At 40.2% G+C, this 15,226-nt stretch overlaps 1 pseudogene across 1 annotated transcript in view; it reads left to right on the top strand.

Annotated features, from left to right (window-relative positions):
* Positions 1-15,226, top strand: part of LOC311129327 (myosin-IIIb-like) — a 107,374-nt pseudogene that overhangs the window by 27,387 nt on the left and 64,761 nt on the right. The window contains exons 8-13 of the transcript in view: positions 3,191-3,256; positions 5,883-6,037; positions 10,797-10,935; positions 12,960-13,113; positions 13,294-13,381; positions 13,795-13,924. The product of the transcript in view is annotated as a myosin-IIIb-like (transcript). The remainder of the gene's footprint in view (positions 1-3,190; positions 3,257-5,882; positions 6,038-10,796; positions 10,936-12,959; positions 13,114-13,293; positions 13,382-13,794; positions 13,925-15,226) is intronic.

Genomic DNA, 15,226 nt, shown 5'->3' on the forward strand with positions numbered 1-15,226 from the left:
TTCAACCCCCAAGCCATAAGACTGCTAAATAGCCATAATACTGCTAAATAGTCAATTAATGGTTACCCAGACTATCTGCACTGACCCTACTAAGCACACTCACTAGACAATATACACTGAGTGTACAAAACATTTCCATGACATAGACTGACCAGGTGAATCCAGGTGGAAACTATGATCGCTTATTGATGTCACTTCTTAAATCCACTTCAATCAATGGAGGGAGGGGGGGTTAAATGGGAGACAGGTTAAAGAAGGATTGTTAAGGCTTGAAACAATTGAAACATGGATTGTGTATGTGTGCCATTCAGAGGGTCCCTGTGGAACGCTTCTGACACCTTGTAGAGTCCATGCCCCGACGAATTGAGGCTGTTCTGAGGGCAAAAGGGGGTGCAACTCAATATTAGAAAGGTGTTCCTAATGTTTTGTACACTCAGTGTATACACACTCACTCACACATACTACATTGACACTCCCACACAAAACCCAGACACATTCACATACACTATACACACACACATTCCGACACAACACAAACACTGAGTGTACAAAGCACTAGGAACAGAAGAGTCATTGTTTAGAATATTATGCCTCTATCTTTCTAATGTAGTTATTCTATGCAGGCACACTGTGATGCTCCCTCCCAGTCCATCCTACAGTACTATGTGTTGGTGACACTTCTCCGTGTTCACTCATGTGTGCTCAACAGAACTGTTGGCGCTCTCAGATGATAGATGAGCTGGTGTTTGAGCGGGTGGCCCACAGACAAAGTCTTTATTATGTTTTCTCATACTGCTGCACTTTTACCCTTTAAAGGCCATCAGGCTGACTGTTTTCATGCTGTTGCCCCTCGAAGTTCAACGGCTACCAGTGTCTTTACTTTTCCACAGTTGAATGATGCACTGTGTATTCCTATACTCTATAACTTTATCTACTGTATGACTTTGGCTGTCAGGATTCATGTAAATTATCCAACCGTTTTTCTGTCTATTAGGAAAATGGGCAGAATTATGAGCTCTGCATACAAAGTATCATACTCCCCATTCTTTTTTTTTGTTCTTCTTTTTTTTAATACAATATTCATTTGGGACACGGGAATGCTTTTTTTTGTCTTTCTTCTGAGCTTAGTAGCAGACTTAGGGCTTTAAAAAATGGTGCTGACAACCACTGATTTTGCCTCAATCCACTGTGACACACGTTTGACAACACGAGGAGTGCCCAGGCCTAGATTTAAATAAGCCAATTGTGTTTACAATATGAGTCAGTGCTCCCACAAATACTGGAAGAAAAAAAGATGCCTGAATTTGCTAAGTACAATGAGGGTACTTGACAGTGTTATCACCAATGTGCTGGTGTATTGACTTTGTAATATATAAGCAGTGCAGCGGTACAACATCAAGGCAAGAGCATAGCTGCAGGCTCATATTATATTTTGTATTGAAGCAGTCAGTTACTAGGCTTTGATCTGCACTTCAGAAAGGACTGTCTGTCTGAATCCCTATCATAAACCCCAGCCACTTAGTGCTGGAAAGAATGACACATTTTCTCGAAAAATAAAGATGTTTAATAGGCTCTCATTTATGTGTAGCATATAGCTTTGTTCTTGATTATGTTTTCTTATCAAAGACATTAGAACCATTTGTTCTTGGTTGTTTTTTCATGGTTTAGATGTACATAGCTTTTCTTCAGAGTCGCTGTCTCCATTTAATAAATTAGTTGATGATATGTTGAAGATTAATTGTGAAAGCTTAAAGGGATAATCCACTCCCAAAATAAAAATCATGAAACTCCTGTCAATTTGGTGAAAGCCTATGTTCTATCAGTGGGTAAAATAAAACATTTCCCCATGATTTAACTTCTAAGTGATCCTTCTGTGAAATCAGGAAATCGGGTAGGAACGCGTCATAGCTACATGGTTCTCGTCCCTGGAGATGGGGGATAACACACCATCACATTTCATAATGCTTTTAAAACAATTGCCTGCGCTCCAGATCACCAAATCAGCCAATAGATGGTATGAACATACTTGTCTAGAACCCATTCGTCCATTTATATCATCATGACAAAGTATTTATTTCGCTTAGATGTGCTCAATCTAAACAGTGTACCAAATGTTTCAGTTTCTCCTTCAAGAACCATCTCGCAATGCTCCCTGCATGTCTGTGGGAAACGTAGGAAAGGGCAGTTGTTGCCATAGCAGCGCACTCTGCACTCGCTCTGGACAGAGACGACCTGCAAATTGAAGTCAGTGAGATATACTCCTAAATTTATAGTGCAGTTTGTTTAGGCGATTTTACAGCTAGCTAGCTACTTCACATGCTGATATTGACTTTGGTATTATTGTGTGTAGCTACGTTCGCTAGCTAGCTAGCCAGCCCAGAGAGAGCATTGCATTGTGGGTCGACTTGAGCTGCAACAGATTTGAGCTGCAATAGATTTCCACAACGATTTTCACGTTGCTACCAACCTTGTTATAACGACAAAATATTAGTTTCACATATTACTGTTATTTAACACTGTTAATCATAGGAATTAGTGGTTTGGGGTGGATTATCCATTTAAATTTATAAATGCACCCTATCCAATATTACAGTATCACTCATGAGCGAAATCATATTGTTGATTATTGTAAACATAACTTTAATCACCATCTTCCCCATTACATTATTTATTTTATTTTCTTTGGTGAGCATGCTTTGAACTTTGTATAGTGTATAAATGATAATGCCCTGTATTTGAGCCTTCTCACTGCCCTGGCTCCATCCTCATACATGTATCAACCACTGAACTAGTATTGAGGTACTTACCTCGTTATAGATGGTCTCTTTAAATGCTGCTGACAGAGGTATTACCGGCTCCAATAATTTTGGCTCCCGCTGGCAGATGCTTCCTGCCAGACAGTTAAGGAGCTGTTTTCATTTGTCACTTTTCTCTTGCTGCCTACCGTAGCTCTGGCCTGGCTGTCTCTCTCTCCACCAGCCTGTACTGTACTTCACTCCAACTCTCAGGTCTTATGGCTATACTCAGCACTCAGATTATACTCAACCATGCTGCTGCTCCAGTCTCATGAGAACGATCGTGTTTATGCCAATGACAACAACATCAATAACTTAAACGTTTCAGTTCAATATTTAAAAAATAACTACATATCCAGGAATGATGATTTTTGTGTTGTGTGTGTTTGTTTCAGAAACCCTTCCCCTACATTACGCAATCGAGAGGACTGGTGCAGAAGCTTCAGTCACTTCATCGCCCAGTGCTTCCTGCTAAATAGTATTTCTCAATTCTTACAGTGAGGATGCTGGGTCTGATAGTGGGAGGATATTCCAATGGGAGAACTGTAGCTCAGTTGGTAGAGCATGGTGTTTGCAACGCCAGGGTTGTGGGTTCGATTCCCACGGGGGGCCAGTATGAAAATGTATGCACTCACTAACTGTACGTCGCTCTGGATAAGAGCGTCTGCTAAATTACAAAAATGTAAGTGGAGAATTTAGCTACTACTGGCAGCTTTTTTAGATCACTTTTTTATTATTGTGCATGTTTATTTATTTATTTATTATTTGAAGTGATTGCAACAAACTGGCACCAATGCAGTTAGTTAATGGCGATGACAACAAAATATATGAATTGTTACTTTCTAACCAACACAAGCCTATTACAATACAAAAGTAGTTTGAAATGTGACTTATAATTTTTTAATGGGTTTCAATGGCGTGTTTTCCCATTTTACCACAGGAGTAGAATGCACTGGTTACACATTTGGTTCTGGGCATCCTTTGATCACTGGAAATGGAAGGACTTGAAATTGATATTTTTGAAGCTAGATTGTATCAACCCTTTTATCTTCCTCATATTTCATCACATTTCACTTCCATAAATCTGTCACAGAGGAAAAAACGAATTCTACTGAATTATCAGTTTTAATCTTCAGGACGAGATAAGTAATCAGTCCCTCCAGTGTGCAAAACAAATAATGTAAACATTGGTCCATAATAGTCTTGCCGAATAAACAACCTCAATATCTAGCATGCAGTGCAAATTGGAGCAGAGAGCAAGGCGTAAATGAGAGAGAAAATGCAATTTCTTCAGGGGTTATTTGTGGGTGGGGATTTTTGTCTTCCTTCTGTGTTGTTATTGGTGGAATAGATTGAATAGATTGAAAGGCAGTGGTTATTCATTCATTATTAATAATGAAAACATCAAACAGTACAGCTGTGAACCTATAACCATTAGTGGTAATAGAGTCATTTATTTGTGTTAGTCATGCATTTCTCAGAGCACCAGGTCTGTCAGAGATGGATTAGAAGCTGTAGCTGAGTCCAATCTATAGTTGGTGCTATACTACTGCCTTAAAATACTGGTAAAGCTTTGCTTGAACCCCTCTATCATAAGGCCTATCATACAGACTTTCGGTTTCATAATGCACATAAAACACTACTTTAATGATGTTATACCTTGCATCCTTTGTGTGCCTCGTTATTTATTGATTTGGTGTAGCTGGAGAGCTGAAAGAGACGGTTCGAGGCCCACATGAACAGTAACAGGTACCCTATAGCATCTGATTTCTATGCCATTTGCTTCGTTTATTGGGAATGCTGACGCCTTTATTGATTCGCTTAAAAAGCTAAATTATTATCTCTCATTCCGAGAGAACACACCTCATACAACCATTACTTGATTCTTACAATACAATGTTTATGAAACATGTTATAATAATGTTTCAATTTTTAAAATCCCCCTTTTATTTAACTTTGCATATTCAGATGCAATGCATTTTATTGGGTGTTTTTTTAATCGTGCTCTCTCTCAGTAGTATGAGGTAATGGATTGTATGATATCAGATCAGAAATAATCTCCTCAAACAAAGCCCGCCAGGCCACAATGTGTGGAGGGTGGACAATGTTATCAGGCCTGGCACAATGTTTGTGAGGACTCTCCAGCTATCAGCCAGACAAAATTGTTATTTGTCACATGCGTCGTAAACAACAGGTGTAGACTAACAGTGAAATGTTTATTTACGGGGCCTTCCCAACAATGCAGAGAGAAAGAATATAGAGAAATAATATAAAAGTAATAATAAATACACAATGAGTAACGATAAATTGGCTGTATACACCATGGTGTGTGTGCGTGTGCGTGTACATGTGTGTGTGCGTGTGCGTGTACATGTGTGTGTGCGTGTGCGTGTACATGTGTGTGTGCGTGCGTGTGTGTGTGTGTGCGGGTGTCTACTGTCGCTGTTCTGGATTATAAATGCATCACCAGTGTCCCCATGCAGCCAAAGGAGCTGCCTTTTGAAACAAAGTGGCCTGATGTTTAGCATCCCAGCTGCGCAGCTCAGCTAATGGCTGGAACCTCTGCTTAATGTGCTGACACTAATGAATTCTAGGAATGAATTTTCAGAACAGACATCATAGATGTGAAGGCAGTAGAATAGTTATATATGACCACTATGACAAAGAGTGGGTTCTGAGTAAACATGGCACATAACAGATAGAGGCCATCCATGGCTGTGCCAGAAACAGACCTGTTTGCACTGGGGGCCATGGTGATGACCAGACCATGTGGTGCTCACAGAGGGGACAGTGTTCAGTCACCCAGACACAGAAGCACTGATGAGGAGCTCCATAGAAGCACCCTACTGAGAACACCTGTGTCAGATAATCCAGAGAAATTAGCTTTGTAAAATGTTCAGGTCACTGTACTCTTTGTGTATTTAGTTTTTGTTCATGTGTTGACGTCGACTCAAATGTAAAGATCCACCAGGTGAATTAGTTATCAGACGGTTTGATTTAAACCCAGGAAAAGGTTGAACCAGGGTTGGTTTTCTATCTCCTTTATGATGTATTGTGATGTTGTAATTGCATTCTGTCGCTTCACAGGTGTCTGATAAAGGATTTTGAGATTCGTCCGTCCGTGACCGCCTTCTGGAACACCCATTCATTAAACAGGCCCATGGCAAAGACATGGCTCTTGGCCAACAGCTGTCCACACTCATCTGCGAGCAACAAGACCTGGGCTGCAAACTTAAGACCAAGTAAGTGTGTTGTTAACTCAAAGAAATGCTAACATTCTCAGCTGAAAAATTCCAGAGCCGACTAGGTGAAAAATCTGTCGATGTGCCCTTGAGCAAGGCACTTAACCCTAATTGCTTCTGTAAATCGCTCTGGATTAGAGCATCTGCTAAAAAAAAAAATCTAAAAGAATCCCCACTGCAGAACTCATTAATGTATCTTTCTGAGATCACATCTGGTAAATGTTTCAGCCCAGCTAAGTTATATATCTGTTATTGCTGATGAATTCATCTCCTTTGGAGAAACTATGTTATGGAGCAAGACAGAGTGAACTGGATGAATTGATGAGATGAGATGTGTTTTCTCACCAGTGGGTGGCAGAGTTTCATTTCCTTCCACTGTCCCTTCAAACCAGTGTAACAGATATGATGTGTAGTCAAGGTAGTGAAAAGTATGTGATTAAAGAGAAGTTAGGGGAGTGATACTAATTTGATAGGAGTGATTGTGCTGACTCAAAGTCAGATGAATAAAAGTGTTTTATCCCAATGGATCTTTTAACAGTGTGACGAGGACAAGCATTTAGTACAGAGCACTCCTCCACCCATATGATTAAACCAATGAGGGAATAAAACACTTTTGTCTCAGTTTGATTTACTTGTGGAAAATCCTTACTGTTCAACCTTGCATTATCACTGAATTAAGAATTTTGCAAAGATTTTTATCTGGCATACGATGTGTGTGTGTGTGTGTGTGTGTGTGTGTGCGTGTGTGTGTGTGGTGAGGCGGTGATCCTATGTCTCTGTCCACTGTGAAAGTGAGATTACAGGCTTAGAGTAAAATAACAGGTGCCTTCCCAGTTTAGACACTGGTGCCAAAGATCATCAGCACAGTGCACAGACAGGAGACAGGCAGGTTTAATTATGAGCCTCTAGTGAGCGTAGCCAATGACGCGGTTTTAGAGGCCCACCTCTTGGCCGCAGAGACAACATTGAGCTGTTTTAAAGCTAGTTTCCTGCAATTCTACAAATATTTGGGCCCATGCCATAACATTTTTGACATTTTTGATTCTCATGACTGTCTAGTTTTTATTTTGGTGATTGTTAGTTCTCAAAGATTATGTTATTAAAAAATAGATTCCTCCATTATATTTTCGACATACTTTATATCTGGTTTCAGTCGTTTAAGTGTACACTGAAAACATTTTACCATCCTGAAAATGACCCCCCCCTCATTAAAAAATAAAATACATATATATATTTTAAATACATTTTTGGTTAACATTTTGCAGTGGCGGCCACTAAATGCATATAGGGGAAACACTGCACTTTGTGAATGAGATCTTGCCCATTTCATTGTTCATATTAGGTTTAGTATCTGAACTTGACTGGAATATCTGGGTGCAATATTTTAGTGGTGATAACAGTTATTTTAGAGCTTGTTGTTTTTGACAAAAGTGCTGAATAATCTAGCTAATCTCGATTACATGTATATTTGAATACACACACACACATCCCTCCGATGGGCCCTAGGGGGGTTGCATTATCCCAATGACCCAGCTGCCTCTGTGCTGACCTCTTGCCAGCAGGCCCCACTGTAGAGTGAAAGGTCAAACAGAGATAAAGTGCAATCACAGCCTGTAATAATGGTGGAGATCTCCCTGGGGAACACCCTTATGGGCCACCAACAACCCATCTAAATGAATGGATTTTATATCCAGGTCTGTGAGAGCCAGAAATCTTGCTGTTTGTAGGTGACCAAATACTTATTTTCCACCATAATTTGCAAATAAATTCATTAAAAATCCTACAATGTGATTTTCTGGATTTTTTTCCCTCAATTTGTCTGACATAGTTGACGTGTACCTATGATGAAAATTACAGGCCTCTCTCATCTTTTTAAGTGGGAGAACTTGCACAATTGGTGGCTGACTAAATACTTTTTTCCCCACTGTATATCTGTCCAGGTATATTGAGAATCAACATGGCAAAGTGATGCAGGACAGTCTCCAGTAAACTGTACAAGGAACAGTTTGATGCCATTCAGGACTGCTTCCGCATCATTGGCTTCACTGACGAGGTACAGTTTCACTGCTCACTTAAAAGCGAAGATGTGAAAATGTTTTTTTATTTGCCTTGTCTGCTGTTTTCTGCAAAACAAATAACACAAAGAGAAATACAGTTGAAGTCGGAAGTTTACATACACTTAGGTTGGAGTCATTAAAACTCGTTTTTCAACCACTCCACAAATTTCTTGTTAACAAACTATAGTTTTGGCAAGTCGGTTAGGACATCTACTTTGTGCAGGACACAAGTAATTTTTCCAACAATTGTTTACAGACAAATTATTTCACTGTGGTCCTCTGTAGCTCAATTGGTAGAGCATGGCGCTTGTAACGCCAGGGTAGTGGGTTTGATCCCCGGGACCACCCATACGTAAAAATGTATGCACACATGACTGTAAGTCGCTTTGGATAAAAGCGTCTGCTAAATGGCATATTATATATTATATTATTACTTATAATTCACTGTATCACAATTCCAGTGGATCAGAAGTTTACATACACTAAGTTGACGGTGCCTTTAAACAGCTTGGAAAATTCCAGAAAATGATGTCATGGCTTTAGAAGCTTCTGATAGGCTAATTGACATCATTTGAGGTAATTGGAGGTGTACCTGTGGATGTATTTCAAGGCCTACCTTCAAACTCAGTGCCTCTTTGCTTGACATCATGGGAAAATCAAAATAAAATAGCCAAGACCTCCGAAAAAACATTGTAGACCTCCACAAGTCTGGTTCATCCTTGGGAGCAATTTCCAAATGCCTGAAGGTACCACGTTCATCTGTACAAACAATAGTACACAAGTATAAACACCATGGGACCACGCAGCCGTCATACCGCTCAGGAAGGAGACGCGTTCTGTCTCCTAGAGATGAACGAACTTTGGTGTGAAAAGTGCAAATCAATCCCAGAACAACAGCAAAGGACCTTGTGAAGATGCTGGAGGAAACAGGTACAAAAGTATCTATATCCACAGTAAAACGAGTCCTATATCGACATAACCTGAAAGGCCGCTCAGCAAGGAAGAAGCCACTGCTCCAAAACCGCCATAAAAAAGCCAGACCACGGTTTGCAACTGCACATGGGGACAAAGATCGTACTTTTTGGAGAAATGTCCTCTGGTCTGATGAAACAAAAATAGAACTGTTTGGCCATAATGACCATCGTTATGTTTGGAGGAAAAAGGGGTTGGCTTGCAAGCTGAAGAACACCATCCCAACCGTGAAGCACGGGGGTGGCAGCATCATACTGTGGGGGTGCTTTGCTGCAGGAGAGACTGGTGCACTTCACAAAATAGATGGCATCATGAGGAAGGAAAATTATGTGGATATATTGAAGCAACATCTCAAGACATCAGTCAGGAAGTTAAAGCTTGTTCGCAAATGGGTCTTCCAAATGGACAATGACCCCAAGCATACTTCCAAAGTTGTGGCAAAATGGCTTAAGGACAACAAAGTCAAGGTATTGGAGTGGCCATCACTAAGCTCTGACCTCAAGCCTATAGAACATTTGTGGGCAGAACTGAAAAAGCGTGTGCGAGCAAGGAGGCCTACAAACCTGACTCAGTTACACCAGCTCTGTCAGGAGGAATGGGCCAAAATTCACCCAACTTATTGTGGGAAGCTTGTGGAAGGCTACCCGAAACGTTTGACCCAAGTTAAACAATTTAAAGGCAATGCTACCAAATACTAATTGAGTGTATATAAACTTCTGACCCACTGGGAATGTGATGAAAGGAATAAAAGCTGAAATAAATCATTCTCTCTACTATTATTCTGACATTTCACATTCTTAAAATAAAGTGGTGATCCTAACTGACCTAAGACAGGGAATGTTTACTAGGATTAAATGTCAGGAATTGTGAAAAACTGAGTTTAAATGTATTTGGCTAAGGTGTATGTAAACCTCCGACTTCAACTGTAGGTACATTTTTCTAAATATCGATAGCATTTCTTCTCTTTTTAACAGGAGGTAAATTCTGTGTACAGAATTCTTTGTGCCATTTGGAAATAGTGCTGCTGTATATTATTAAGCTCTAGTGACCTTTACGTCTGGGTAGAGAACCAAACACAGGGAGTAGAATATTAATGGACAGCACGAGACAAGAAAGGGCACAAAAGAAGTTGAATACATTTTTGATAGAGTAATAATATTCAGATGATTAAAAAGACTTCAGAAAGACTGTAAAGGGTTGTTCATTGATCCAAAAGAATTCCCTCATAAATGTGAGCATGGACTGTCAGGGAATCATCTGCTGTCTCTGAGCTGCACAAGGCCCACAGGGTCTGTTTCCACTTCAATCATCTGTGCACTCTGTTATTGCTATTAATAACTTGTTAACCAAGACAAAAGTTGACCTCTAATGTCTTGGTAATTGAAGGGATTATGGGAAATGGTGTCTCTCCATTTTAGCAATACCGGAGTGAAATCACTCTGTTGTAAGATCTGTGTTTAGTGTAGACCTAAAGACTTGTCTAGATCACAGTTAAATACAGACTCTTGTACAACCCTTGTTAATCATAACATGTTATGATTCATTGATTGTAGTGATTATGATTTCCCCATAACAGTAGAATTGGCCATTCAGATCAAAAATATTATATATTTGGGTTGAACTTGGTTCATCATTAAAGTTTCATAAGTCAATGTGGTTGCTTGGGATTTGCTCAGACAGTTCCACACAAGAGTAACTATGTTCGTCTGTCCTGTTTTTCCCCTTTGAAGTGCTGCAGAAAGTGGCACGAAAGTGGGAATCTTTGGATTTGAGAACTTCAAGAAGAACTCCTTTGAGCAACTCTGCATCAACATTGCAAATGAGCAGATTCAGTTTTACTTCAAGCAGCACATTTTTGCCCTGGAACAGGTGAGCCTGCAGATAGGGTGGCTCATGTTCTAGAATCGAGGTATGCTTAAAAAATGGCACTACTTTTGACCAGAGCCATAGGGAATAGGGTGTCATTAGGGACACAGCCTAGATAGATTGCTTCTCCAGTTCAAGGAGGAGCCCATTAACAATAACAAATGAAGGTAGACTGGATTACACTGAAGATGTCCTTTTATTGCAGCACATATTTAAAAAAATTGTTGAGCATCATTTTGTATATTAATGTCAAAATCCACCAAAACCATTAATTCCTTTAATTTACAGTGTTAAATAACACTAATATGTGAGAACATTATTTTTGTGAACAAATGTTTCATTTTGGCGTTATAATAAGGTTGATAGCAACATGGATAATCTCCCGAGTGGCGCAGTGGTCTAAGGCACTGCATCGCAGTGCTAGCTGTGCCACTAGAGATCCTGGTTCGAATCAAGGCTCTGTCGTAGCCGGCCGCGACCGGGAGACCCATGGGGCGGCGCACAATTGGCCCAGCGTCGTCCAGGGTAGGGGAGGGAATGGCCGGCAGGGGATGTAGCTCAGTTGGTAGAGCATGGCGTTTGCAACGCCAGGGTTGTGGGTTCGATAAAATAATGTATGCGCTAACTGTAAGTCGCTCTGGATAAGAGCGTCTGCTAAATGACTAAAATGTAAATGTAAAATGAAAATCGTTATGGAAATCTGTTGCAGCTCAAGTCGACTACAAAATCCACAATGCAATGCTCTCTCTATGGGCTGGCTGGCTGGCTGGCTAGCTAGCTAGCTAGTTAGCAAACGTAGCTACACACAATAATACCAAAGACAATCGGCCAGTATTGAAGTCTGACATGTATGATAGACGTTTTTGCGATCTAAAAGTCGTATTCCTGTTAACTTCCAATGTAGTGAGAGCGACTTTATCACGGTGCTACATCATACAGGACGGATTTCTGTCTGCTTGAACGCCAATAACTCAGATACACAGGAAAACATGAAATGACCCAGGGAATTGATAGAACATCACTCAGAGATGCACAAAAAACAATATAGCATTCAAAATGGGTGAACCTTTCCTTTAAACATCCAGATACAGTATGCCAGCTTGTTCATCAATCACAGAAGTGTCTCTTAATGAAACACTGTAATTCAGTGTTATGTTCTTCATAGCTTTTATATGACGTTACTCTTTTTTATTTTTTTTCTCCTACTAGATATTATTCTCTTAATTGATTTAATGAAGCTGTTTACCCTGGATTGTGGGAGCTTTTCATTTTCACTGACGACACTGTATAGAAATTAATTTGTCTCAATATTTGCTCTCTAGCAATTCCTCTCAAAGGAATTAGAGAGAAAGCTGGTATTTATGAAGTGATCACTTTATTCAGTATAATGAATAGACAATAATTGAAGTGTAAGAATGAGGTTGTGTTCTTAAACGGTACTCTACAGTATATGTACTGGAAGCATTTGTATACCAAGGCTTAACTAGGCATACTTAATTTCTGTATCTTAACTAGGCAACTTTCCTGCATGATTTGTCATGTTACATAGAATACGTTTTAGTTGCCTTCGATGTAGGGTTAATGCTTAGCGGAAAAGTGATTTTAATAATGTGAAAATGGCTTCAATCCAGTGGTACACAGAAGCTGATTATTCTGAGTTAATGATTTAAACATGAGGACGGTTTAGATCCATTGGTTCCACTTTATTAGTAAAATATATATTTAAAATAACTTTTTGATCTAAATTAAGCAGATGCAATAATGTGATATGCCTCTGGGTTATTTGCAAATGGAACTCAATTATGAATTAGTAAGTGGCTTTATTTGTCATTTCAGAACAGTTCTGTATAATTTCAGCAACTGACTTTATAATACATTTCAGCCATAGAAGAAGAACTGGAGTGGTGCTGTTGATTAAGAACTTTTTTTAAACATGTCAAAATCCTATTTAGCCTAGATTGTTTAATTGGGTTATTTTGTGAAATCATTAACTGTGGACTGTTCTATATTCTCTGTGTTTTAATTAGATGGAGTACAAGAGCGAGGGGGTGGATGCCAGCCTGGTGGAGTATGAGGACAACCGTCCCATTCTGGACATTTTCCTCCAGAAGCCCATGGGCCTGCTCTTTCTGCTGGATGAGGAGAGCCGGTTCCCCCAGGCCACCGACCAGACCCTAGTGGGTAAGACGAGGCCTCACAAGCAGACAAGGTCAAGTTCATGTGCACTAAATCAACCCTGCTCTGGTGGGTAAGACAAGGCCTCACAAGGAGACAAGGTCAAGTCAATGTGTACTAAAACAACCCTGCTCTAAAAACAATGCTATTTTTTCAATGTTATCCTCAAATATGTTTTCTCTACAGATACATTTGAGGACAATCTGCACTACAAGTACTACTGGAGACCAAAACGTATTGAGCTCTGCTTTGGAATTCAGCATTAGCTGACAAGTTATGGATCAGGGTCTTGTTGCCCAGTTGCGATGTAACTTAAACATTGCGACGATTGTACCAGATGCATCATTATTTACGAGCCAACTTTTTTAAAGTGTTTCCCAAACAAGCACGTTTATTTGGATCCCCATTAGCTTTAGCAGAAGCAGCAGCTACTCTTTCTAGGGTCCACAAAAAACACAAAACATGACAAGTAACAAAACACTGATAAACGCTCTAACCACTAGGCTATCTGCCGCCCATCATTCTAACAATGATCTTAATGCTATGAAGGCTCTGGGAATTGAGGCCCAGTGCAGTATGTATGGATTAGAATCATATGTATCATTGGTGTTTGCTCACTAATAAAGTTGGATAGGTCGTTTTTTGTCAGGTGTGGTTGGAGTTGATTATCCCTTTGCTGTCATGCAGGTCTTGTACAACGTGAACAGGTTTCTGGAGAAGAACCGAGATACTCTCCCTGCAGACATCGTTGTGGTTCTGAGAACATCAGAGAACAAACTTCTGCAGCAGCTGTTTTCAAGTCCATTAACAAAAACAGGTAGGTCGCAAGACTTTCGATAAAAGTGTTTTAGAATTCATTATCATCAGCAGTTTACTCCTTTGTTATTACACTACTGCCCCATATTCCATACATTGTGCTAGAAACGTATTGGGGTCCCGATGAGTGTACAAAACATGCAGATGAGGGGGAGGAGACAGGTTAAAGAAGGATTGTTAAGCCTTGAGACAATTGAGACATGAATTGTGTATGTATGCCATTCAGAGGGTGAATGGGCAAGACAAAAGATTTAAGTGCCTTTGAACAGGGTATGATAGTAGGTGCCAGGCGCACCGGTTTGAGTGTGCCAAGAACTGCAACGCTGCTGGGTTTTTCACGCTCAACAGTTTCCCGTGTGTATCAAGAATGGTCCACCACCCAAAGGACATCCAGCCAACTTGACACAACTGTGGGAAGCATTGGAGTCAACATGGGTCAGCATCACTGTGGAATGCTTTCGACACCTTGTAGAGTCCATACCCTGACGAATTGCGGCTGTTCTGAAGGCAAAAGGTGGTGCAACTCAATATTAGGAAGGCATTCCTAATGTTTTGGACACTCAGTGTATGATTGTGTGTTTGAATCTAGTATTGTTCATGTCTCAGTAAACGTTCAGGTAAGGAGCTTTTTTTTTTTAAAGACACCTTTCTCTGCAGAGACAGCGGCATCCTGGTCCTCCTACACTCAAAGCCCCTCTCTGTGCAATGCGATACTGTGTGTGAATAACTCTCCAGTCTCCATTATCTCATGAGAGGCTCAGCTCTCCATGGAAGGCTCTGTTTTTATTTTCACTAAGCTGTCCCTTTTGGTTTCCTGCTGCTTGCTGCTATCAACAGATTGTGCTGCAGTGGGATGTTTTTGTGATAAGGTTTACAAATACCCAGGGGATGAAGAAACAGTATTTAGAGATCATATAAGCAACTATTTTTCCCAGTCTTTTCTGTTTAGTTAAATAAAGGTGGTAATATCCTCGCCATTAGCCGTAGCTGGTGCCAGTGGTCACTTGGCTGAGCCGGCATGCTAATGGATGTGTTCAATTACCAGATACAGCACTTCATATTTTCCTTCAGTTAAGCCATATTATGTGCTTTGCTTCCTTTTGAGCCACCTGTAAATTACTGCTTTCAGTTATAGTCGAATTAAGAGCAGCTCCAATTTACGATGGGTACCTTAGTTTAGCCTCCAATAGAAATCCAAGTGCAATGTCTATAGGCTATAATGGGATGTAGTGCAAGAGGTGAGCCCACAGCCATCCTCCTCTTTACTTGATTGCCAAAATATACACTAGCATGAAAAATTTGT

The sequence above is a fragment of the Coregonus lavaretus genome (genome assembly GCF_964263955.1).
Source record: "Coregonus lavaretus genome assembly, chromosome: 5".
In the NCBI taxonomy this organism is placed as follows: Eukaryota; Metazoa; Chordata; class Actinopteri; order Salmoniformes; family Salmonidae; genus Coregonus; species Coregonus lavaretus.